Genomic DNA, 27,042 nt, shown 5'->3' on the forward strand with positions numbered 1-27,042 from the left:
AAGGACTAGGAGAGCGACGGCTCAAGTCTATCCAAGCAATGGGCGCTGGGTACACTGTAATTTGATAACCTCAAAGAGAGGGAGTTGATATGTTCGGTGCATTCGTCAGGCTTGATCTGAGAATTAAAATCCATTGGACATCGGAGGTTATTACATCTCCGCGGCCATCTTTCACTGTGGTTAATTGTGCTTTGCGAAAGTAAACTCTTATACCAACAAACTATTGGGCAATTGTTGATTCCCTTAATACATTCCATTGTGTAGTTTAATCTCCTTTGATGTGCGGCTTCTTCACTCTCCCTTATGAATATTTTACATTGTTAAATACTATCATAGTGGATATTGTAAATTCAAGATATGCCTTAAGTGATGCCATGTAAGTCGGTATTTAAAGCAGGTTAATTTGTTGTTCTACTGATAGCTGAGTGTCGTAGAAGGATGTACGTTTCCTCTTCACTCCTTTCTTTCGGAATGGTTTTTCCTATTTGAACTTCCATAAAACTGTGTTTTAGTTTCATTATTTGCTTGAAGCTGGGTAAGTGATAAGCTTATAGCATCGGGAAAGTACAAACAGGAACACAAACATCAAATACCAGGATTTGAGCCCGAGCAAAGCGACCGACAGTATGTCTTTCAACCAACTTGGTCTTTTACCGGTCAACCTAAGGACGATATAAACTATTCATATCACCCTAAACTTTCATACTAGCTTTTATTATAGGGACCGTAGGGAATTCAGCTCTTTTCAGGCTTGAGATGGCTAGAAATTTCTATCCTCTCAAACTTCTCAACTTTCAACCGTCAATATCTTACTTTTTCGATTATGGGACTCTAGTAATTATTTATCTTGGCCATCAGAGCGTGAATTCGCCTACAGGTCTCCATTGCAATTTGCCTGAATTTCGGTCAGTTTTGTTTTCTTAACTTTTGCTTGTGTTGCTCTGAACTGCTCCTTGAATTACATAAAGTTTATTTCGAATATGAAATTTATTTTGAAAGCCTCAGGCAGGCTATATGAAAACCCCATGCAGGAGTTAGCAACTAGAATTCCAATCTAACATCAGCAATACAAATTTTCAGTACTCATTGATTATATGGACGTTTCCTCTCACCTGTTTGTTTCACATAATCCTCGTCCTATAGAAGCGTCTGCATTTCCCAATATTTGTAACATATATTTTCATGAAACATACGAGATTTTCCCCACAGTAGTCTATTATTAAATATCGGATGCACCTAAAACCCGCGTTAAAATGCAACTAATTATTGCTCTCCATGTGCCTTTATTTTATCCCTTCAACCGTAAATACCGTGCTGACTGAATGACTGGGAAATTGTTAACTCCAGCTGTAGGGCAGTTGGGCTTCTATTGCCAATCGAAGTGTGTAGTTGTTGCTTGCTCAATAACGCAACCCCACAGCGACTGAATTATCGACCGATGCGAGTTTGCAGTGTGCGGCTAGCGCAATAATTAATGTATCTTTCGTGGAATTTAGTGGATTACCACACTATTGATCTATGTCGCAAGGAATTAGATTGACATCCATAAATCGGTTTATTCTCATCAATTGCTATTGATTTTCATGAGTAGAAACAGGTCGGCCTATGGCAAGCTCGGCGCTTCGGGTATAAAGGTTTTGTGTTCATCTTATATGAGGAACCTTCTATGCGCTTTTTTTCACTCCTTCATAGCTAAGAATAAAAAATTGTTGTTCTGGGAAAATTTCAAAAAATTAAATTTTTGTATATAAAATGACTGTATTTGTATATAAAATGACTGTATTTGGTGGACAGATGGGAACTATGAAATCCCACGCATACATCGAGTGGCATAAATGTAGGTGGAATTTAAAGGGGGGCTGCATGCAAAAGGGGGATTCAAAAGATGTTTTCCCCGGGTATAGTCGTGTAGGGTATCAAATGAAAGGTCTCGGTTCGTATTTCCGAAATTGATATTAGTTTTGGCGTGAATTATAAAAAAGTGCGTGAGTAAGGAGTCAAAATGTGCGTACTTAAAGTGAGACAGGACTCATTTTCTGAAACTACCCATCCCAAAAAACCGAAAAAAATCCAAAAAGAGTGCTTAGATCAAATCAAAATATGTCCCATCCCGATATTTGCTCAAATAAACTTACTAATAGTATATTACCAGCTCTTAGAAATTTAGTGAAAACTCCCCCTTAAATTCATCCAAGGACTTCCGAATTTTGTATCAGCATAGAGGACAATATTTCGTATATACGCGCTAAATTTTATGGCCATTCACCCCAAAGTTATAGCAGTTCAAACCTAGCAATTTCGCGCGAATTTACTGCTTCCAAAGCCAGGCAAATAAAATGCTGACGTCATAATTAGCGAGAATAATTGATATGCGCATGAAATATTAAAGTCGCATTTATGAAAAATTAACTTCTCCTCAGCCCTTTTTAAGGTTTTGTGTAAAACACTTATGTGAAAGTTTATGCGATCCTAAGGGCGGCAAACTGGGTGATTGACGAGCGGTTGAAGGGCAGGCGCATCGCAATCTGCAGTAATAGAAAAGCTGCATTGAGGGCGTTGAGTAGTCCTTTGATCACCTCCAAATCGTTCAGGAATGCAGAAACCGTTTGAAGTCTTTCTCTAGATTCAATACGGTGGAACTACTCTGGGTGCTTGGTCACTGTGGAGTAGAGAGAAATGAAATTTCGGATGCTTTAGCGAAAGAGAGGTCAATCTTCCCTATGCCGGGACCCCAACCAGCAATTGGAGTATCAGTACCATTGGCTAAGTCTGTTTTCAAAAACTGGGAACAAGCTTCCCATAATGACAGGTGGCAGAGCCTGAATGCTGCTTGACACACCAAACTATTCCTGCCAGAACAGAATATGCGTACCGCAAAGTTTATCCTGTCGAAAAGCAGGAGGACTTGCAGGTGTATTGTAGGCATTCTGACAGGGCATAATTCACTAGTTGGCATATGTTCAGAATAGGAATTACTCAAGATGATACGTTTCCCTCCTGTAATGAGGAAGCGGAATCCACGGAGCATTTCCTATGTGAATGCCCTGCTTATGGACGCATCAAGCATCAGATCTTTGGTGCCGATGTTTTCCAGTTGCGACGGGTAACATCACATCCACTAATGGAAATCCTGCAATACGTTAAAGAATCCGGAATATTCCGTTAGAGGGGGTGGCGTGTACAATGAGCCAAAACGGCCTGAGTGCTCAGAAGCTGCAGCTTCTCCCCCATCACACACACACACAATAGTGCGATTTCCATCATACTTGGTAGGATCATGCTCTATGTTGTAACCTACGTCACTGCGAAATTTCGCGATGAACTTAAGGGGGGTTTTGTAGCCAATTTTTAAAAATTATAGTAATATACTTTTATTAACTTTATTTGAACAGATATCGGTATGGAAGATATTTCGGAGCCTAAGCACCATATAGTGGTAGCCTTATGTTTTCCCGCACTCCCCACCTTTGCAACAAATGTCAAAACTAAGACTTCGGCTTCGGAAAGTACTAATCGAGACCTTTCATTTGATACCCCACATGACTATATTTGGTGAAAAAAAAATTTACACCCCCCTTTGGCATTCTACATAAAAGGATGTAATTCACTGTATGCATGAGCGTTCACAGTTCCCACCTTTCCACCACATTTAGTGTCAATCGCTAGACAGATAGACAGACAGTAAACCGATTTTCATAAGATTTTGTTTTACACAAAACTATATCCACATTTTGCCGTAAAGCAGATGAACTTGCCTTGGGATAGGGGAACAGCTAGGCGATTGACATTGCGGCACAGCGTCACCGTCACGTTGACTTGTTATCTGCTTATTTTGACAGCAGGGAGGAGACAAGTCGTTCTTTCACTCCTCTAAGTGGGCTGAAGTAAGATCCATGAAGGAAGTGGAAGTCAATGCATGGTAAACGCAGGAGCGATTTGTCGATTTTCATTTGTCGCTAGATGTGTGAGACGGAGGAAGGGGCTTATAGAGCGCTGATAATGAAAATGAGGGAGGAGAACGACTAGCGCAGAATGTGTGCTACGTCATTAGGAACGTTGGACCGTTTCATTTCTGGCTGCAATATGATGGTGCCGCTGGACAAATATAATGTAAGGTTATTAATTATCGGAAGAGCAAACATATTTGGCGTCTTGGAGGGTGAGTTGTATATCCCATAAAATTGTCAGCTGCAGCTAATGCACCTAAATCGTGGCTTCCTTGATGTTCTCGGTTCCTGCACAGTCTGATTCAATAAGATGCGCTTCTAAGTAAGGTAAGATGATCCAAGCCTAATTGCTTATAACTTAGTGCTATCATTAAATGAAATCCGTCGTCAGCCGAGATTGTGACAACTCGGGAAAAGAATAATTCATATTCTTCCCAGTATCCTAATCTTCAACATGTTTCCCAGCATCGACCAGCTAGTAACTCCTCGCATCCCGAGATATTATTATTTTTGAAAAACAAAAATGACCTCGGTTTCATTTCCACAAGAAACAAAACCAGGAGATACTATAAGGAATGGATGAACTGAGCTTTCTACTTCATTTCACTTTAAATTTTCGTCTTCTCTCATCCGATAAACCTCAAAAAGGCGAAAATATCTAAGTTGAAAGATATTTACGACTTGTGTAAGTATACACAGCCGATTATATCGATTAGATTGTTTGGCTGGCGTACTTTTCTGAATTACCAAGAACAGGAAGAATAAATTGAAACATCAATGGATTCAGATTCACAAGAAGGAAATCTTGCTGGGAATTTTGAAAATGTGAATGGAAGCTTCTTGTCGATTTCTATTAATTGTTGTCGCTCATTTCAGAATTTATTGAGCCGAAAAATATTACGATAGTGGTCTGTCTGGTTATATTAGTTGGTATTCGTGGGTTCGGTAAATTATTGGAAATATAATGTTTTAGATACTTTGGGAATTTCTGATCTCACAATGCAGTACGTTTTTATAAAAGTGATATGATTTTGAAATGGCATGGCAGCGCCAACTTCTGGGTTGTAAAAATGCACAGATTTTGTTATTAAAAGAATATTACAATTTATGTATCTGCCAAATAACAAAAGTAAATTCCACTTCATAAATTACGAGCAATACGGGACGTCTAGGCATTCAGCAAGGGAAAGTACGTCAAAAGCAGCTGCAGTGATAAAGATCTCAACATGGATTACTTCTACTAAAAATAACTCTGGAAAATCTCTCACTCTCTCTCTTTTCTCAAAATATTCATTGAAAGTTAATGTAATGACGTAAACTCCAAGAATAGCGGAGGGCATCATTTTGACTTAGGCTAAATAGGTCGTTAGCAGAGATATAGGGCTTAGGCTTCAATGTCTTACTTTTCAAATAAGTTTTTAGATTTTCCCCGGTAGATTCGGCATCATAAGCAAATCCTTTGAGTCTTAAATTTGAAACGTCCTAAGGGAAACATGGACCAGGATTTGGCGATTTTTAAAAAAAAAAACATGAAATAGAAAGGAGTCAATTAATACCCCTCAGATAGAGGGTCACTAATACAGCACCTTGACATGATCATGTGGACCGTATCCACCACCTTCACTTAGGATACCATCAACATATGGGATCCCGGATTTAACAAAGGAAACAAATTTATTTGGAAGGAATGTACAGGAATATCAAACGAATCTGGGTCATTTCTTTCGAGACCCTGGGGAGTTGAGTTACAGATGTCAAGATGTCACCCATCGCCCTTAGCATAGTGAGAGAGCGTCGAGTACATTAGTTCTTTTGGCAGTTGCCCTCATTTATGTGAGGAACATCACGTTTCATTTCGAGTATTGATACACCAAGGTTCCCAGTGATCCTTTATTACCGGGTTAGCTGTTCAAACGCTAGGCATGTAACCTCCGATCACGATACGGGGAGTGACGTCTCCGAGGTGCCCGAGTAAATAGTTCTGGTCTCTTAATTGCCAGTATAGCTGTGTGGAAATACTGGTGGTCCTCAGAGATGTCAACAGCTCTCTATCGACGTCGATGGGGTAATGTGAGCCTAGCTCTGCAAAATGATAACTGTGTGTGTATCAGAAGCCGATTCCTTCGGGGCGCTGGTCGGGTCCACGTTCAAATAAGCGTAAATCAGGAATTACCCTACCTTCAGAGGGAAGGACTATGGCAGTAAGGACTGAAACACCGGGACGCCAAAATAAGGAAAAAGGTTTGCAAAGTGATACAACTGCCGATCCGAGGACGGCAACTCCAGTACCCTGCAGTGTTCATGCTCCGGAAAAAGCCGAAACAAAATCGCTAGACTTGAGCAGGTGGATTCGCACATAAGGCGAGTGAGAGCACAGTCGATTGTCCTTGCTAGAGCCGAAAAGGAAAGGCTCATCAGAAAATGCGCTACAGTGGCGAAGCGATTGTGATCGGCAACATTCCCCCAGAAGAATGTTAGTAAAGGTGCGACAAACGGGCTGACGAAACTGGAAGAACTGTTGGAATACATTTTCCTCTTTAGGTGGAAGACACACGAAAAGCAGTAGGAGCCGGGGTTCTTACTCAGAACACTAAGAGCAAACCACATCGCATATGCCCATTGTAAAGCGAAATGGGAAAAGCAGATCTGAAAGAGACTTAGCTCAGGTAGTTCCCAGGGCGCCAAAAAAGGCGGAGAGAGACCAAAGACAACAACACCTCGTACCGTCAGAAAACCGTCAGCCTAAAGTCAAGGCGGAGATGAGTGGTGGGGCACGAAAAGAAAAATTGCCATGACGAAGAAGAACTAGACCGCAAGATCTACTCATTAAACCGACGGAAGACAAACCATTTGTGGCAGTTCTCAGTGAAATCCGTTATTAGATGAAGCCTGAAGACAGTGGAGTAGTGTGGAGTGCCTTCCATAGGGAAAACGAAGGGTAGTGAAGTCCTCGTTGAATTAGACTGAAAGACAACTTTAAAGAGTACGTTTTGTGAGGGGCTACTAGTAGTGAAAGCGTTGGCTTTTAGGCTAGAGCCTATGTGTTCCCTAGAAATCGGTGATCTTGATTGTCTCACAGATAAGAAATCTCCGAAGGTAACCAATACACGGATAGGTATCACGTCTGTGAATTTTCTAAGCCAAAAATTCACTGTGGGGAAAGTCGTTGAGCAATATGCGAGGAAGCTCCTTAATCAAAATTCGATGAGTAGTATGCAGGTACTAGGTCTTACAAGTGCTTGAACTATGAACAAGCATCTAACACTGTTCGGGGATCCGACAGGAGGACAGCATGCCATAGATGCTGTCAAGTGGGTCATCAAGCGAACACTTGCAAGAGTATTAATTCCGTTTTCTACAGGGATCCTGGCGCGTCTGATGAGAGTGTTAGACATATTGCACGCTCGGGGCAGTGTTCACTATTCTGGGCGGAATTGGAAAGGACTAGGACACGCTTAGTATGATAGAAATGCACATATTGCGAGCGCTGTATACTGATTAAATAAAAGCTGATCTCGTGTGTAATCAGCGAGCAATACCGGAACATGGCATCTCGACTTATCGGGACGGTACCCAACTTAGAGTTCTTGTCCAAAACCGAGGGGATGGTTTTATCTGGATTCAAATCTTGGACAGGGATGACGATAAGGCTCTTGGCGGGGGAACCCAAGTTCAAACACTTATCGCTGGGAGGTGCCGGGGCTCGCGATGATCAGGGAGAGAAAAGGACACCTTGAGCTGCATACCGAGCGCTACATATGCTTGACACGACCGGGAAAGTGCTCAAAAAGCCCATCAGCAGTAGATTTGCTGAAGCAATCCGTACTTCTGGGGACTTATCCCCAAGACAGTTTGAATTAAGAGAATGGAGATCCAGGGTGAACGCTTTTATGGAGAACGTGGGAGGGCCTGATCTTTGAAACACTTCCAACAATAGTCTGCCAGAAGAGTCGCGCTTAGTCGGTTATGCAGATGCCGCACTGGTTACCGGACGTAATGTTGAACGGTTGCAAAGTAGATTTGGAATTTCATTTTCGCTGAAAAGAACCGAAGTGGTCATCCTGACGAGAAAGGTAGTTCCGATCCTGCATCTGATATCGATCGGCGAATTAACTAGAGAGTAATACCTTGATTTCACGTTCAATTCGAATATTAATTTCTTCGAGTAAATAAAAGCAGTGGCGGACAAGGCTGTTGAGGGCCTTATATTTACCAGGAGATGTCTTTTTATGAGACAACGTAGTCTGTTCTGCTCTACGGAGCGGAGATATGGGCTGATGCCCATGGAAGGGAGGTAAGAGTTTTGTCTAAGTGCAGAGATGGGAAGCTTTGCGAATAGCGTTTGCCTATCGTATTGTCCCAGAACCGACACCATCACAGTCACAACGTGCTCTTGCTGAGGAACGTAAAGCCACATACAACCGCAAGGGACAAGACTTAAGAAAGGTGGTTGCTCATGAAAAACGGAAATGCACAGCAGCAACTCTCTTGGAAAAATGATACAATGGGCAAATAAACTGCACGTCTCATCGGCAATTTAGATCCATGGCTGAATCGAAAGAATGGTGAGATTGACTATTTCCTTACCCAACTTGTAAGTGGTCAACCTTCACTAGTTTAAGAAGACATAATCTACTGATTGTGTATAAGTGCATCACCTGCTTCAAACTAAATTCTCAGACATAAAAACAAAGGACCGAGTAACTTCATCTAAGGCTCTCAGGATTGGTTTTCGCAGGATCAATAACCATCAAATTGTCCTCCATCCATGGGGCAAAAACAATGAAAACTTACATCTCTAATTTTAATTGTCTAGCAACGAAGGCGGCTGTATTGTTGGTACAAAATGGTTCGTGGCAAGGCATGGTTTCTCTCGGAACATATATGGCGATCGTGGAACTAATCATCGGAGCAAGCTGAGAATGAAAGTGCCAATTGGGTAAGGTGTGTATGGAAGCAAGTGCGTATTTAGTCATCGAACAAATCACCTACCAATGCAATCTATTTTCCAGTTTTCACCGCAGAGGGCCGCTGGAGACCGGCGCTAACACCGTTAAATTGTGTATTGTCAAAACAATTGATACCAGTTTACTCAAGAATTATCATATATACACTATTAATCCAGATAGAAACTACTAAACACCGATTAGCAACGATAATAATGATGAAGAGACTTTGATTCCAGGACATTTCCTAATTGATCAATATCGAAAACCCCTCCAAGGATCGATATCGGACTGTAAGGCCATAAACGAAGAAGTACACACAAAAAAAAACAGTTTTGCTATGTTAATAATGGTAGGATTTCGACGAAACTTTCCAATAGTATTCGCCATATTTTTGTTTATGTTGCTATCAAATATTGTACTCTTAGGATGAACCTAGGGAATTATCTTTAAATTTTAAAAATTTAGTAATCCACTATTATGAACTATATTTGAGCAGATGCCGAGATGAAATGTACTTTAAGACCCAGATAAAGACGCATCATGGTCTTTTCTGCGAATTTTACAACCAATATCCAAGCAAAGAATTATTTGGAGAAGTGCTAACCAAGTTCTTTCATTTTCACAAGAACATTTCGGGCAAAATCTTTTACGTCCCAGGTGTAAGTACATGTGATAGATGATATACTAGCATCGTGCTTGTGATGGACGGTATGCTAATATCAATCGCGGTCCGGAAGTAGCGGGGAAAGAATCATTCCTACCGTAACTCTTGGATCATACTTCTTCTGTTGCCGTAGGAGCGTAATATACTACCACTGGCATTCTTACCTTCAACTATTAGCTTCTGTCAGTTCTGTCAGAGTTTTCACCTTCTCCAGAATAAAATAATTGATATTTGAGATATTTGTCTACTTGGTTGGTTGGTAGACTTTACTTCCACTTATAAGGTTGTTGAAGGTTGTACAAGTATTACCTGTAAAGAAAGGAAACAAATATGTATAAACGTCGATTGGTTGTATATAATGAAACAGTATTTTCGGTTTTGCTTCAAAATTTTGAATTAACAAAGTATGAGTGGAACAATCAAATCATGAAATTTGAAAATATCTCTCAAATTAATACAGTTTGAGATAGTTTCTACTATTGTATAATTACAGAGAACGTATATAGTGCTTACTAATAGGGATAATATATAAAATTCAGACAGTTAATAGCGGCCATATTTGATTGAAAATTTACACATTTGCGGTCAGTTCCCACCAATGATTATTTAATAACAGTTACTACACTCAGAAAGGTGTGGATTCATAAATGGATTGCACATATCAGAGCCTCGGAATAGTGACAAACGTCAAATCCTATTGGAAAGTAGAGATATAAAGGTGATGTATGTAATATCACGAACGTGATATCAACCAAACGTTACCAAACATCACAACATTTTCCCATCACCAACCTGTGTTGGTTGCCATGAGTACATAATATTTTGTAATATTCATGTCGATATCTTATCACATCACTAACCATGAACGAGTAATGTTGCTTCACAGTGCAAGAGGAGTCAAGGGCCAATTCAAAGTATTGCTTGCAAATTTGTTGGTGCATGTGAATTGTATATGGAAATTTAGATTTTTTTCTGCACTTCCATTGAGGTACATTATCTATTGGACACTGCTGTATCATCACATGTACGGTCGTGGTAATGAAAGATGGTGTCTGTGCGATATCACGAAATTATACCACTTTCACAAAAAGTGGTACTATATCACATCGTCCACGTATTTACTAACCCATAGGCAAAAAGGTGACGATATCACCAAAACATTGATAAGTCCGTGCTCTCAAGCTCAAGGCCAGAACAATTTGAAATCATGCATGCCCACTTTGTTTCCTTGCTTTGTGGGGCCAATGAAAGCGTGGTAATTGATTATAAGAGGAACTGTAGTGGTCATCAGAAATATCGGCGATTTCACTATGAACAAGTTTTGTATGCCACAATCAAATCGAGCTTTTAACTTTGTTATTGGTTGAAAATTTGAAAGTGAATCTACTCTACAGTGTAGTATGTCATGGTCACGACTATGAACGTACTGACCACAATATAGAAAATATAGTCGCCGTTAAACTGTGTGTTACCGCAACTGAGTTGAAATTTAAGAATACACTCAAAGGGTCGAGAGCTCTGCTGATTACTGCAAGCACGAGCGTGGAGAGGTGCGCGAAGTGCAGCTAAGGGTGCGCCATGTCAAAAGAAACTCCACCACTGAGCTGATGAGGGAGGCAGAGGTTGCTACAAACATCAGCGATTTTGCCAAAGTAAACCACATTACGAAATAACTTGAAGTTAGCCATAAGTCCTTCGATGGTCTCCATGACTCATCCATGATGATGAAGAACTGAAAAAGTGAAGTTTCACCTATTGTGGGTGGCATGGCGAACTACCATAGCATCCAGATACAGATGCTCCTCAAAACAGAAGTGAATTTATCTGAGAACTTTCCTAATGAGTGGAATAAGGGGGTTCCGAGGAAGGGCACGCGTCTTGAGTGCATCCTGCACCCCTCGATTAGGTATAGCGCGTCAAGCACACCTACACGCCATCGTTCACGGTTATCTGAAATGCCTTTCAGTACTCCCACACGATTTCCCGAATAGCACGCTGTGCTATTCCCATATAACAACACAGAAAAAACATTAGTTCATCTAGTTCGGTGCCACCATCCGCAGAAACCTGGCCATTGATGCAGATAGGGAAAGTACGATGACCTGTCAGACTGAGAACCTTGGCTTTGTTATTCAGTCCCACTCTACTTACCTCTCTTTCCAAATCCAGAGTCATTTGGTCAGGGTCCATGAACGGATGAGAAAGCAAACAGATGTCATCCTCACTTCTTTGGGATCTTGATGATCATCCTCTTCTTTCACTCTCTGGGAAAGGTCCCGGATTCCCGTACGAGTGGAAGCAGCAGATATGCAGTAACTGCAGACACAGCGATAAATAACTACGTGGGGAGACCGTCAAGCCCAGCGGCTTTAATACATTTAAGAGCATTGATGGCCGAAATGATGATGAATTGGAGCCAGACCGCAACCAGCTAGATCTCAAGATGACCCTTCGAAACGTGGCCGACGACCTGTACACCACCCGAGAAAAGAACATTTTCGACGGCGGTCCAATGTTCATCGATATTCTCAGTTGGGTTACTCAGTATATCTGCCGTTCGATCAGCAAAATAGCTCTCCCACTGCCGAGCGACAACTGGGTCATATAAGTGGTCGATGTTGAACTTAGGGGTCGCAGTTTTCCAACTTTGCGAGAAGTGGCGGACGTAACACGCAAGCAAACGTAGCAACCATCAGATGATCATTCCTCTCGAAGCCAACCTCAGCGCCTCTCTTGTTACGCACATCCAGAAGACAACTCCTAAATCTACTGGTGATCGTGAAGTGGTCGATCTGATTGCTCGTACGGCGTCGGTCATTTTAAACCCAATTGAACTTATGTGAGGCTCGCTGTCGAACAATGCATCACCAAAATCCACGAACCTGCCACCATTACCGCTGCGGTCGCCAAGACCGTGTTTCCTCAGCTCATGTCCGAGGAAGGTATTGTCAGAGCCATCCACCTTAACCTGGGCCGAAATCTTACAGTTAAAACTTTTTTAAGACATTCACTTCGGATATTAGGGTTCATCTCGGTACCGGTTCTCGATAAGTATGTAGTTAGGTAGGTATAAGTGACTACTTCGAGGAGTCCAATTAGCGCAGCGATGAAGCGTTTTGTTGCCACAAACTCATAAGATCGGGACTGCTGTGGGAAGGGCAAGGAAAGCAGAATCTACTTGGTTCAAATCTCCAGAGCCAGCTCATAGCGTTAACGGAAGGATAGCAGCTCTCTTCTCAGAGATCTTCAAAGGATTGTTTGCCTAGTGCCTGGAGCCTGACAAAGGAAGTGCTTGAGGTTCCTCCTCATCGATACAGCGAATGGCAAGGTATGACGAATCTGGCACCATAGTCCCCTATGGATCAGTGTGATGCGTATTTTACAGTTTTTACTTAAAAAACGCACTCCCTCTTTTGCGTCAAGCAAATCTCCCTGAATCTGAGCAAGGAAGTGAGGGAAATATGTTAGAATAATAAACCTAGAAAACAGCTGTCCTCTAGACAAAACATCTTCATTTTATACATTTGGAGAGTAAGTTAAAAAATTACCCACCTAAAGTAAAATAAATAGAAAGCAGAATATAATAATAATAAACTCCGCCGAAGCCGGTCCCAAGCCCGGTTGTGAAAGGAGGAGGGATAGATAGCTTCAGTCTGAATGGCTGTACGCCACCGCAGCGTCTCAGGGGGTAGGTGAGGAAAGTGCAGGAACTTTGCAGTCTTGCAGATTACTCACTAAGGAAGCTATCTCAACACCTGGCAGCTAGGGATAAAATGCACCACCAACAATGAGAAGAAGGAGAAATTTGAGGTCCGGTACGGATAACCGGCGGGAGTCGTCTGACTTGGTGACTGGGTCGGGCTCTCGTAATGGACAGCACGGCGTCGAAACCGCTAGTCGTGGGGCGGTTCGACGTCTAGGCGCCACGACGACCAGGAGCACAGCTCCGCCTGCTGCAGCTGTTTCGCCACAATCTGTGGCGACCACTTCAGCAGGTTCGCGTAGGAAGCGGATGAAATGGACTGAAGAAATGAACCTCTTCATCATCCGCTCCTACTACGAAATAACGGCGGGAGCGGGTACAACATCTTACCGCCCCTTGTTGCACCAGAGATTCGTCGAGCGTTTCCCGCAATTCGCGCACGTGACTGTGCAGCGAGTCGCAGACCAGTACCACTTTATTACTCGCAGCGACACAATCCCGGCCACCATCAGGGAGCGTGTTCGACTTGAAGTTATCGGGGAAAATGGTGACCGAGAGTCGATGGGGGCAGAGGCGGCGGCATCAACAACACCACGCCCCACTGCAGGCAACAGGTTCAGTACTCGCCGAAGCACTCTTCTCCACCGTCCAGCTGAGGTTTCCGCTGAGGTTCGGGACAAATTCATCACGTCCATTATTAGTGGAAGAATCAATGCGCACCTCGAGACCAACAACATTCTGTCCGAGGAGCAGAAGGGCTGCCGAGTTGGGTCAAGGGGTTGCAAAGAGCAACTCATTATCGACTCGGTAGTTGTAGGACAAGCAACTAGAGGCCAGAGAAACCTCTTCAGTTGCTATATCGATTATGCCAAGGCTTTCGACAGCGTTCCGCATACCTGGCTAATCGATATCCTACATCTGTATCGCATTGATCCGAAACTAATAAAGTTTTTGGCGACAGTCATGGAAGGGTGGCATACCACCTTATCAGTCCGTACATCTGAGGGTGCTAATACCTCAGAGCCCATCCGTATACGGAGGGGCATCTTCCAGGGGGATTCATTGAGTCCTCTTTGGTTTTGTATGGCACTGAACCCCCTTTCATGGCTACTGAATGATGCTAGAGGGCATGGTTTTGCAATAAAATATGGCCTACGTGCTAAGTGCGAACTGACACACTTGATGTACCTAGATGACATCAAGCTGTATGCTGGTACTGACGACCATCTTAGAAGTCTGTTGCGAATAATAGACATGTTCAGCCGTGATATTCGGATGGAGTTTGGATTAGACAAATGTCGAATCCAAGCCATACGCAAAGGTCATCACGAGCCGCATGCCGGACATAGCATTGGTGACCTCCACATCGAAGCTATGACCGAGACAGACTTCTATAAGTACCTAGGAATTCTGCAAGGAACCCATGCTCGAGTTGGTGATCTGAAAGAAGCTCTGCTGTCCGAATTCCTGCGACGTGTAAAGCTGGTGCTGAAATCGCATCTCTCGGGGAAGAATAAAATAAGCGCGTTGAATGTATTCGCCATCCCTTCACTGGCTTATGCATTCGGAATATTGCCGTGGACGAAGACCGATTTGGAAAACGTCCAGCGGCGGATACGGACAATTCCAAATTCCGAATGCATCACCCAAAGTCTGCCGTGGAGCAGATGAACCTGCCTCGTGACATCGGAGGTAGGGGCGTGGTTGACGTGGCGGCACAACATCATCGCCAAGTCGACTCGCTGCGCGCTTATTTCTATAGCAAAGAGCAGGCGAGTCCCTTGCATGCGGCTGTCTGTAAGGTAGGCTGTGGACTGACTCCACTTAACTTGAAGGATCGATCCTTCAATCCTCTGAGTGGGGTGAAGTCGGATCAGGAGCGGATCGATGAATGGAAGTCGAAGGCAATGCACGGTAAACACGTGAATTGTCTTTGGCAGCCATTTGTCGATTTGCATCTGTCGAACAGATGGCTGTGTGCTGGGGAGCTCTTTGCTGAGACGGAGGGGTTTATGTGTGCCATTCAGGATGGCGTGGTCGCCACCCGAGCTTATAAAAAGCTCATCATGAAAGAACGGGTGGAGAACGACCAGTGCAGAATGTGTGGTTCGGCGTTAGAGACGTTGGACCATCTCATTTCTGGCTGTACTGTTATGGCACCGGTGCAATACATCACCAGGCATAATGCTGTATGTAAGGTTATCCATCAAAACCTTGCATATAAGCATGGGCTGATCACGGGAACATGTCCGGTTTACCGATATGAGCCGCAAGCAGTACTTGATAGTTCTGCTTACAGCATGTATTGGGACCGGCAAGTTCTGACTGATCGCCATACCGCACACAATAAGCCTGACGTACTGTTAGTTGACAAGACGGGTCGCTCCGCGTATATTATTGATGTTGCTATCCCCCATAATAGCAACATTGAACGGAAATACGTGGAGAAGAAGGTGAACTATGAGCCATTGGCTTGGGAAATCAAAGAAATTTGGCGTCTCGAGCGGGTGGTTGTAGTTCCCATAATATTGTCAGCTGCAGGTATTGTACCTAAATCCCTGACGGCTTCCCTTGATGTCCTGGGACTTTCGTACAGTCTGGTTCAAACCATGCAGAAGTACACCATTCTGCATACGTGCTCGATGTTGCGGGGAGTACTCGACGGATTCTCCCACTGACCTACCACCGGCCACCACCACCAGTGCCCCTTTTAGTTTTTAAGTAGGTAGGATCGTCCGAGCCTAAATGCTTGGCACTTAGTGCTAGTATTAGGTAAAATCCGGCATCTGCTGAGATTGTAATAACTCGAACAAAATAATAATCGTTGGCGCAACAATCCATGTTGGATCAGGGCCTTGAAGTGTGTTAGAGCACTTCATTCAAGACCGTAACGGTACACTAGGAGGCAATGTGGTCAGCATTGCGCTCGCCCGAGATTATTACCCTGATTTGACTCAGGTACTCATTCACAGCTGAGTAGACTGGTATCCGACGTCAAATCACGATACAAATTCCACTGCCACCAGTGAGATTTGAACCGCGACCTTCCGTACGACAGCCTTGCGCTCTAACCACTCAGCTATCCGGACACAAAGCAGAATATAGCCCACAGATAAATCGTAAAAGGAGGACGAAATTCCGTGCTCACAAAACTACGAAGCACTAGTACTACCCTCAGCTCAGTATGGATTCTCCCGAAAACCAGAGGTGACAATTGAAGCTAAGCGGTAATCAAAACCTCAGACCAAGATGTGACTGACATGACGATCCAACCCTTAGAGAAGGGGCAACCCTGAGCTTTTCGATGAAGTTTCTGAGGCTAGACTCAGATTCTCCACTTATTATAGTGGGAACCAACCCTATTGGGATCCAGTCTTTAACGGACGAGCCGAAGCAATCCCCTTCTATCAGAATTCAGGCAACAAAGAGCCTTCGGGAAAACTCCCTTCTGGTAAACCGCCGACGGGCCGACCGCCTTCAGGCGGTGTGCCAATGTTGAAGGGAAAGATCGTCTGGGGCATCGGCGACTAAGGCCAAACCAAAACGGCAGCGGTCTTCTCATGATCCCAACTCTTCGGCTCAATGGCCGCAAGGAAGAATCGGCCTGCAACGGCTACGTCTTCATTTGCAGTTAAGGCTATTGAAGTCGACGGATGAGTCTTGTATGACGACACCAATCCTTCCGGTTACAATACAGAACAGTATGAGCAGCTTAAGAGGAAACTGTAAGGACCGTAGCCTTGCAAGGGATTACACTAGGCTTTGAGTCGGTAGGTGTATACCGTAAAATGTTGCGGATAAACTTTGCCGACGAAAGTACGATCAAGTAGCTTAGACAGTACTGCTCCTCCTTCAACGATGTGTGGCGGGGCGCGCGACTGAAAGCTAAGAGGGTTTCCGAGCTACCATCGTTTAGAAAGTGCTTTCTCTATTTTCCAGAAGAGGAGCGTAATGATGCTGAGGACCTGTAAAAACTTGGAGTCCTGACTAACCTCAACACCTCCACCTGGATGCTACCAGGTAGCAAAGCAGGGGGAAGAGCCAATAGGCGGGGAAGTTTCTCCCTATCGGCGTTACTGAATCGGATATCAAGAAGCTTCCCCAACAAACGGGCTACTGGCTGTACTACGGGCTTGGGACTGTCACACATGGCGACACTACAACGATCAAATTGACCATTAAAAGCCAACAGGGAGATAAGGAGATGCTATGGTTCCCAGTGGGCACTCAAACATTGCTGATAAGAAGAAAACTGAGAGACTGATTCGCCAAGGTTCTGAATCTACAATAGTGGGGCCAGAACCAGCTTTTTGCATCCGGCCATCTACTGACAAGTTTACTCAAAAGGGGCATTTTTGTTGGCCCTTAAGAAGTGGGACATGAAAACCCTGGAAGGGCTTTTAATGGGATGCTGCCCCTTAAAATAGCACATGGAAAAAATCGGAGTGCCGGTCTCGGCCAAATGCAGCCAATGCGAGGAGGAAGAGACGAACCTGCACTTTCTATGCAGCTACCCGGTCTTCTCAGACCTCAGACGAAGATATCTTGGTAAGGTTTTCTTTAACGAATAGTCTGCGTCTTCTGTCTCTGGAGAATGTTCTCAGATTCGTGAAAGCCTGCGAATTCATTACCATTCGCTTGAAAAATGTCATGATTTCACTGAGCTCCTTTTGTGATTACCTCGAGATCGCATAGCTACTATTTTGTGGTCGATTTGACGTGAGACCTTACGTACTGGTGTTATTTAACGTTTCGCATTACTTCATTGATTTGCTCGGCATCAAAATTTTAAAAACAAAAGTGGGAACCGTCTCCTGACAGTAGTTTTCGAAAGCATATTTTCACTATTAATAAACACAAATCTCTACATTCTGCACTATATTCTTCACGTTATCATAGTGAAATTGTAAATTTTTTTCGGAAATTTCATTGTTCTATTGCCAAATAAATGTCGATTCGACGCCTTATTCTTACTAGAGAGGATGTCAATGAACAGTTGGTCTGCCATCTGCCAAATAAACTAAAAGGAATTTTCGGATGTAGTGAAACCTTTTAGATGTTTCATTAGAACAATAACAAAAGATTTTATCCATATCGGGGGTGTTTCTGTCAGCTTGACTTTAAAGTATAATTAAAGTCAAGCTGACAGAAATACCCCCGATATGGATAAAATCTTTTGTTAATTGTTCTAATGAAACATTAATTACGTTCTTATAAAACTAACATTCAAAAAGCGTTTGATGTTTCTAGATATCTTGAATCCTTAAAGCAATGGGAACAATGAAAACGGTACCTACCTGTTCCAATAATAACTATTTATTAGAAACAATTGAACTGAGTTTTCTTTCTTTAACAGAATGAAAACAGTTAATATGCTTGGGTGGATATCAAGAAAAGAATTCTTCAATTGAGCCATCAAAGGGAAATGAAGGCAGAGTATGACTTCGAACCCAAGGGCCCGAAAGGAGTCAAACCATCGCTTGCTGCAATTCCTTGATATGTACAAAACACATTAGTGTGTAAGATACATATTCACCGAATACAGGAACTTTACCGGTACCATATTGTTTGTGGAAATGATGGCCCATTCTTTGAAATGTACAATTCCGAGCGTCTGGAAAGTCACATAGTAGCAACAATTTCGTTTTGCAATCGATATCAGGAGTCGTGTACGGTTTCGTTTATTTGAAAATTTGATCCGCAAATAAATCTTGCAAGATATTCTCGGTACCTATTCCGTTCAACAAGACACGCGATACGCTTGTGACATGAATACATCAGTATCACAAACCCGTCATTACCATAGCTTGCATGGCATTTTCAAATTCTAGAAACTCAAGGAGACAGCACAATGGATGGTAGGTTAGAGAACTACACGTTCCCGCGTACAAGTACAGATCTTCGCTTTTGCAGTTTTCACTCGAGACCGAGCCCTGAAGTTCATATTAGCAAGCCTCACACATGTGCGTTCCGAAGAAGCGTGATGTCCTTTTGTTCCTGCTCCTTGTGGAAAATGGGTCGTTTATTCTAATGAGAACTCCACCATTCCAGCAAACTTATCCCTAATTAATTCCGGAGATAACAAAAACATCAGCATCGTAACCTTGACACACATAAAAATTAATACAAACTAATCACTGCGACAGTTCGCACAATGTTGTACGAAATATTGATTTATTTTAACCAAAACGCCTACAATGCTTCCAATGGTAGAACAAGCGACTCCTCCTTCACCTCCAACGGGCTGTGTTCAGTGTGTCATTTTCTTGTTGCTTGAACCTTCATACGTAAGACGGTATCTTACAATGAGAAAATGTGTACAGATTGTGGGAGAAGCAGTCACCGAGGGGGTGGAATAATCCTTGATACCATTGTCTGCCAAATTCCGCCGCTTCTATCTTTGAACCTGACAAAGTGTTTTGAAAACGTACCATAAATAATTAGGATGGGATGTTGTGCATTTGATGTCTCTTCTTGCAAGAAATTTTGAATTGTTTCACATGCTCGAGTAATTGTTTGGGCATGAAGTGTGAAAGCTAGGGATGCAGTACTCTCTGGAATGGCTCATTGGCAATTTATGTATATAATAATTGAAAGGCATTCACTTTACCAGAAGATTTGAATGAAATTTTTGGAACTTCGCCAGCAGCGGGGGAAGTATGAAGTCGCAACTCGTGCACAGATAAAAAGATAAATGCGATGAAACAGCAAAATTTGAAATTATTTTAGTGACGTTTGAATTTGCTGCGATTCGCGAGCGAGCTCTCAATTCACTTTAATTGATTCGAAGGAAATGCTTATCAAATACAGAATAAGATATCAAATGTGGAGGCAGACGACCATCGATTCGCTCTGATATATTATCCACATAATGATGACAGTGTGTACACTTTCCGTGGCCTTTTCAAACAAAAGGGGAACTATAAACTTTCTGTAAAATGAGGGAAAATAGTAGCCATGGTAAACCAAATGAATTGCACGAAAAACAATTCAGAATTATGTTTTCAGCTCTGAAAAGTGAAAAAGTTGGGAACCGAAAGTGCGGCTTTTTAGATGTGAAAAATTGTATCCTATCTAAGAACATTGTTTTTCAATTAGTATATATATAAATCTAGGTATTATATAAATCGGAAACCGAGAGGTATGAAAGGAAAAAACATGTTCTATAACTTTAATCATCATTATCATCAACAATGCAACAACCAGTATCCTGTCTAGGTCTGTCTTAATGAGGAACAACTGCAGACACCCCAGCTTTCCGCCGAGATCCACCAATTTGATATCCCTAAAAGCTGTCTAACGTCCTGACCTACGCCATCGCTTCATCTCAGGCAGGGTCTTCTTTATCTTCTTTTCCTGCCATAGATATTGCCCTTATAGACTTTCCGGGCTGGATCATCCCCTGCCATGCGAATTAAGTAACCCGCCTACCGCAACCTGTTGAGCCGGATTTTATTCACAACCAGACAGTCGTGGTATCGCTCATAGATTTCGTCGTTATGTAGGCTACGAAATCGTCCATCCTCATGTAGGGGGCCAAAAATCCTTCGGAGGATTCTTCTCTCGAACATGGCCTAGAGTTTGCAGTTTTTGCTAAGAATCCAAGTCTCCGAGGAATACATAAGGACTGGCAAGATCATTGTCTTGCACAGTAAGTGCTTTGAACCTATGGTGAGACGTTTCGAGTGAAACAGTTTTCGTAAGCTGGAATAGGCTCTGTTGGCAGCCAACAACCGTGCACGGATTTCATCGTTGTAGCTGGCTATCGGTTGTGATTTTCGACCCTAAATAGGAGAAATTTTCAACGGTCTCAAAGTTGGCACCAATCTATCTTTATTGTTTTCGCTTGACCAGTGCGATTTGAATTTCGTTCTTTCGGTTTTGGTTTTGGCGCTGGCATTACCACCGTGTACTTTGTCTTGCCTTCATTAATGTGCAGCCGAATATCTCGCGCCGCCTGCTCAATCTGGATGAAAGTAGACTGTACATCTCGTGTTGTTCTTTCCATGATGTCAACATCGCCATCGTAGGTCAGTAGTTGGGTGGACTTGAAGAGGATGGTGTCCCTGACATTTACACCGGCATCGGGAATCACTTTCTCCAGGGCAAAGTTAAAGAGGACGCATTATAGGGCATTCCCTTGTCTTAGACCGTTGGTGATGTTGAATGATCTCGAGAATGATCCTGCTGCTTTTATCTGGCGAAGCGCAGATTTAGCCTAATCAGTCTTATCAATTTCGTCGGGATACCGAATTCTATCATGGCGGTGTACAGTTTTACTTTGGCTATGCTGTCATAGGCGGCTTTAAAATCGATGAAAAGATGGTACAACTGATTTCCGTATTGAATAGTTTTTCCCTCGCTTGCCACAGAGAGAAAATCTAATATGTGGCTGATTTGCCTGGAGTGAAACCTCTTTGGAATGGGCCAATGATGTTCTGAGCATATGGGGCCATCCGCCCTAGGAAGATAGTTGAGAATATCTTAAAGATAGTGAGCACGTGATATCTCTATAATTGCTGTACTGTGTGATATCCCCCTTTTTAAGGTTTTGTGTAAACACAAAACCTTATTAAAATCGGTTTACTGTCTGTCTGTCTGTCCGTCACACGTATTTTTCTCGGAGACGGTTATAGCGATGGAGACCAAATGTGATAGAAAGGTGGGAACTGTGAACGCTCACGCATACAGTGAATTACATCCTTTTACGTCGTATTCAAGGGGGGGTCCCCATACATGCAAACGGGGGGTGTAAAATTTTTTTCCATCAAATATAGTCATGTGGGGTATCAAATTAAAGGTCTCGATTAGTACTTTTCAAAGCCGATCTTAGTTTTGACATTCGTTGGAAGGGTGGGGAGCGCGGGGGGTTGAAAACGATCACCTCTTTAAGGGGGCCGTTCTCAGAAACTACCAAACTGAAAAATCTGAAAAAAATCAGGAGGCTGCCACTATATGGTGCCTGGGCTCCGAAATACCTTCCATGCCGATATCTGTTTAAATAAAGTTAATAATAGTATATTACTACAATTTTTTGTAATTGGTTAGAAACCCCCCCCCTCAGTGCAGTGATATAGGCTATAGTATAGAGCATGATCTTACCAAGTTTGGTGGAAATCGCACTATTACTAACAAAGTTATAATACCTCAAATTTGTTGCTTCTTTGAAAATTGAAGACTATGAATGTCAATATCACCCGAAAGTGGATACCCTCACATAATATATGGATATATTACGTGCTACGTACTAAGAAATACACAAAACCTTTCGTACCTGAAGCGTCCAGCTTCCGGTTTCCCAACTTGTTAAGGTTTTGTGTAAAACAAAACCTTATTAAAATTGATTCAATGTCTGTCTGTCTGTCTGTCACACGCATTTTTCTCCAAAATGGCTAAACCGATCCGAACGAAATTTGGTGGACAGATGGGAACTATGAAATCCCACGCATACAGCCAGTGGCATAAATTTAGGTAGAATTTAAAGGGGGCTCTCCATACATGCAAAGGGGGATTAAACATTTTTTTTCACCGGATATAGTCGTGTAGGGCACCAAATGAAAGGTCTCGATTTGTACTTTCCGAAGCTGGCATTAGTTTTGGCTTGAATTGCAAAGTACGTGAGTAAGGAGTCAAAATGTACGCACTTAAAGTGAGACAGGACTCATTTTCGGAATCTGCCCAATCTAAAAATCCGAAAAAAATCAGGGTGGTGGGCCTAGATGAAATCTAGGCGTCAAAATATGTCCCATTCCGATATCTGCTCAAATAAACTTACGAATAGTATATTACCAACTTTTAGAAATTTACTGAAAAACCCCCCTTAAATTCATCCTAGGATTTCCGTACCCGCATAGAGGGCAATATTTCGTATATATGCGCTAAATTTCATGGAAATCAGGCCATTAACGCCAAAGTTATACCAGTTCAAAGCTAACAATCGCGCGAATTAACTGCTTCCAAAGCCATGCAAATAAGATGCTGACGTCATAATTAACGGGAATAATTGACATTCGCGTGAAATATTAAAGTCGCATTTATGAAGAATCTACTTATCTGCAGCCCTTTTTAAGATTTTGTGTAAAAAACTTATGTGAAATCTAATCTTCGAGAGATGTCCTATTCCGGTATCTGCTCAAAAAGTTTACTAATAGTACATTATCAACTTTTAGAAATTGACTAAAAAACTCCCCTTAAGTTCATCCTAGGTGTACAAATTGCAACGACATTGAGGACAGCCTCGTGCATACACATGCCAAGTTTCATGAAAATCCAACTATTAGTGGGAAAATTATGGCAGTTCAAACTTATCAATTTCGTGCTAATTAACAGCATCCTAAGCCATACAAATAAGATGCTGACGTCATAATTAACGAGAATAGTTGACATTCGAGTGAAATATTAAAATTCCATTCAAGAAGAATCTAATTCTCCCTAGCTCTTTTTAAGGTTTTGTGTGAAACAAAACCTTATTAGAATCGAGATGGTGCCTGTCTGTCTGTCTGTCAGACCCGATTTATTCGGAAACGGCTAAACCGATTGTCATGAAAATTGGTGAGAGTATGCAATCTGGTGTTCCCTTTACATGCAGTAAGTGGCGCCATTTTGTGTTAAGTTTAAGGGGGGCTCCCATACATGTGAATGGAAGGTGCATTTTTTTTCAGAATGTAGCCATGTGGGGTATCAAATGAAAGGTCTGAATTAGTGCTTTTTGAAATTGGTTCCATATTTGATAGTGGGTGAAACACAGGGAAGTGAGGGCTCAAAATATGAACCCCAAAAAGTGTAACAGGTCTCGTTCTCAGAACCTATCCAACCGAAAAATCTGAAAAAAATCACAGTGGTGCATCTCTACGAAATCTATCAAAATATATCCGGTTCCGATATCTGCACAAATAAGGTTAATAATAGTATATTTCCACATTTTAGAAATTTACTCGGAACCCTCCTTATGTTCATCCCAGAAGTACAAAATTTGGCATGCGTGTAATGAAGAACATAATGAACAATTTGGTAAAGTTTGAAGAAAATCCAACTATTATTAAGAAAGTTATAGGGGATAAAACTTTACCATTTTTTGTGAATTTCGTGCACTCTACAACCTGCATAACGTCATCACATGTCAATTCGTCAATACCACAACGAAATGAGTTCTTATAAATGGGGTCGGAAAGAATTATTTTGTTTTAGTTTTTTAGTCATTTGTATATGAATATCAATTACTCCAACCAGACATGTGTGCATCTAGGTATATATGATAGTATATGCGTGCTAATGAACTTTGCGGGTAGTGCCTAATTCTGATAGATATAAGAAGTAAATCGGAAATATGGGTACGATCAATTTATATACGTGCATAGATGTGTACAGTATTCGGAAATAGGCAATTTGTTCGTTTAGGGTGAGCGTAATATCTATGGCTGTAATATGTACGTATGTCTCGTAGTTTGGAAAAATATGAAGGAATATGTTTGATTTGTAGCTATATACGAATAAAAAAATGTGCGTTGAAATTTCTTACATAAAATGAACACAAAACCTTCATATCCGAAGCGCGAGCTTGTTTATATTTGATGTTGATTAAATGCTTGGCATTTGCTAATAATATTAAACTCAGAGTGTGAAGCGTATGAGGCTGACTATTATCAATACCGAGCTTTCCATCAAATGATTTATTTAAATTACTTTCTAAAAAAATAGAGGCCAATCGATTTTTTAACTATGTGACACGGAACTGTGAAGCTCATCGCTCCTCACATCTTCTTTTTCTTCAGCCTTCAGTTCACAGGCGGGGTCGGCTCGTCGTGATCGGTTTCGTCATTCTATTTTATCAAATGCCTGATCAGGATGTAATCGCGAGACCTTCAAATCCCCATCCAGTGTATCAAGCCACCATTGTTTTGGCCGGCATATTGGTTGCTTACCATTGACTTCGATGTTCTGACCAATACTGGTTGTTGAATTCTCATTAGCGTGAATTATGTGACCACACCATCGAAAACGTCTCTCTCGCTGTTTGCCACGATCGGTGCAAACCCATATCGATCGCGGATATTCTCATTTCAGACGTGATCAAACCGTGTCACGCCACCAGTCCAATACAACATCTTCGTCCCCATTACCGCAAGACGCCGTTCATTGCCCTTTATAGTCGCCAATACTCAGAACTATAGAGAGCGGCAGACGGACGACATTACAGTAAATTTTAGATTTGAAACGTGCGCTGATACGTCGATCACAAAGAACATTAGTTGGGGAATGTTACTTCATCCAGGTTGCGTTAATGTGTGAAACAATTTCATTACGCAGTTCTCCATTGGCTGATAGCATTGACTCGAGATATTTAAATCACTGAGTTCTGGCAATGGCAGTAACCTGCCCCTCGAGATACTTAAATCGCTGAATTCTGGCAATGGCAGTAACCTGCCCAGAACTGAACGATTTCAATACCTCGGGTCAATGCTATAAGCCAATGGAGAACTACGTTATGCTCCTCACAAAGGGAAACACAAAACCTTTTATACCAGAATCGTCAAGCTTCCGGTTTCCCAACTTGTATATATATATCATAACTTTAATATAAGCGTTTATTTTATACTATATTATACAACCATACTGCATAATTAATTATAGAACAATTCCTTCAAGTCCTATAATTCGAGGCGTATTTACAACCGACGCGGCCTGTTCTAATTCTAGAACTGGAGACCCCCTTTTTGGGATGTAAACTGTGGAACAATAGCAATTTATCCTCGAAGGAGCCAACAGAACTGGTTCTTGCATCAAGTCTTGCTTGTCTCCTATTACTTGAAGGGTACAATTTTGCCTTACCTCTCGCTGATGATGGCTTTGCTCCATCATAAAACTCGCATAGCAGCATGTACTTCCGTCTTCGTCTCTTCAGCCCTTACGCAAGTCCTAGTCCAATAAACCGCCTTTACTCTTCGTTACATTTGCGGTGACATCCAAATTCTCCCTGCTTACTTCTTCGTGATGGTCTGTGTTGTTGTTCGTAGCACAATCATCAACATTTGTGCAACTCCACGATCTGCATTCTCCGAAACGTTGAACACATATCTACCCACTTGGAGAAGATTCTGACGCCGTGCTGGGTAAACCTTAGCTTAGCTTTTGACCATTAATTCATCCTAGTTTCCTCGTTGATTCTGTTCCTTCAAATTAATTATTTCCTTTACTTTTACCACTTCTCCAGAGCCTAGTTATACTTGTTCAAAAGGCAGCTCTTTCTCTGTCGTAACAATCAAACGATAAATACTCTTGGATCGCTCTACGATACTCGTGTATCCTCCTTATTTTTCAATTTTCTTCTATCTATCACTCCATTTTCCTACTTCGTTTATTCCAAAACTATTGCCTTTTCCATTCCTCTGATACCTATCATTTCTTGCGACATTTTTTACGATACCGCGTTACATTCCTTACTCTATTCCAATCATGACATTCGCTTCTAAAAGTGCGAATAAGTGACTGAACTTAAAGGTGTCAAGTTTTTATCACTCGTTTCTCGCCACTTCACACTTTCCATCTGCTGACTTACCGCCTCTCGAATAGTCATCTCCTCCGGCTTTGCGCTATCCTGCAAGGTATGCTCACCCAGCTTAAATATTTCTTCTTCGTGTTTCCTAGCTTCTCGTATGGTCTCCTGCCATTTTATACTTTTACCTATGACCCCCTTTTCATGGTCTGGTGGTCCATTTTTCACTTCTTGTATCATTTCTTCCGTCGGCTTTGGACTTTTATTTGCGTACTCATGCTGTATCA

General features: G+C 42.1%; 1 protein-coding gene across 2 annotated transcripts in view; it reads right to left on the bottom strand.

Moving 5' to 3' along the window:
- Window positions 1-27,042, bottom strand: part of LOC119658864 (protein sarah) — a 132,952-nt gene that overhangs the window by 21,982 nt on the left and 83,928 nt on the right. Inside the window, exon 2 of one of the 2 annotated variants that reach the window (XM_038066621.1) lies at window positions 9,725-9,869. The exons of the other annotated variant lie outside the window; for it this stretch is intronic. The gene's annotated coding sequence lies outside the window, so the exon portion shown is untranslated. The remainder of the gene's footprint in view (window positions 1-9,724; window positions 9,870-27,042) is intronic. 2 annotated transcript variants of the gene reach the window in all.

The sequence above is a fragment of the Hermetia illucens genome, chromosome 6 (assembly GCF_905115235.1).
Source record: "Hermetia illucens chromosome 6, iHerIll2.2.curated.20191125, whole genome shotgun sequence".
Classification (NCBI taxonomy): domain Eukaryota; kingdom Metazoa; phylum Arthropoda; class Insecta; order Diptera; family Stratiomyidae; genus Hermetia; species Hermetia illucens.